At 55.4% G+C, this 569-nt stretch overlaps 1 long non-coding RNA gene across 1 annotated transcript; it reads right to left on the bottom strand.

The window, feature by feature from the left end:
* On the bottom strand, nt 1-563 carry LOC109364474. Its single transcript, XR_002110410.2, has 3 exons — nt 277-563; nt 151-216; nt 1-52 (listed from the first exon to the last, which is right to left on the bottom strand). It is a non-coding gene; the product is annotated as an uncharacterized LOC109364474 (long non-coding RNA).
* Nucleotides 564-569: the final 6 nt, after the last annotated feature.

A 569-nucleotide genomic window follows, 5' to 3' on the forward strand; every position in this document is an offset into this window, starting at 1 on the left:
TCAGCCTTTACGGGGTCAACCTCTGTGGGATCAGCCTTTATGTGGCCATCACCTATGGGGCCTCCAACAACCACCTACGGGGTCACTCTTTACGGGATCAACCTCTATAGGGGTCAACCTCTGTGGGATCAGCCTTTATGGGGCCGCCACCTATGGGGCCGCCAACAACCACCTACAGGGTCACTCTTTACGGGATCAACCTCTATAGGGGTCAACCTGTGTGGGATCAGCCTTTATGGGGTCAACCTCTGTGGGATCAGCCTTTATGAGGTCAACCTCTGTGGGATCAGCCTTTATGTGGCCATCACCTATGGGGCCGCCACCTATGGGGCCGCCAACAACCACCTATGGAGTCACTCTTTACGGGATCAACCTCTATAGGGGTCAACCTCTGTGGGATCAGCCTTTACGGGGTCAACCTCTGTGGGATCAGCCTTTATGTGGCCACCACCTATGGGGCCGCCAACAACCACCTACGGGGTCACTCTTTACGGGATCAACCTCTATAGGGGTCAACTGCTGTGGGATCAGCCTTTATATGGCCACCACCTATGGGGCCACCACCTATG

This window comes from Meleagris gallopavo, unplaced genomic scaffold, assembly GCF_000146605.3.
Source record: "Meleagris gallopavo isolate NT-WF06-2002-E0010 breed Aviagen turkey brand Nicholas breeding stock unplaced genomic scaffold, Turkey_5.1 ChrUn_random_7180001860823, whole genome shotgun sequence".
NCBI lineage: Eukaryota > Metazoa > Chordata > Aves > Galliformes > Phasianidae > Meleagris > Meleagris gallopavo.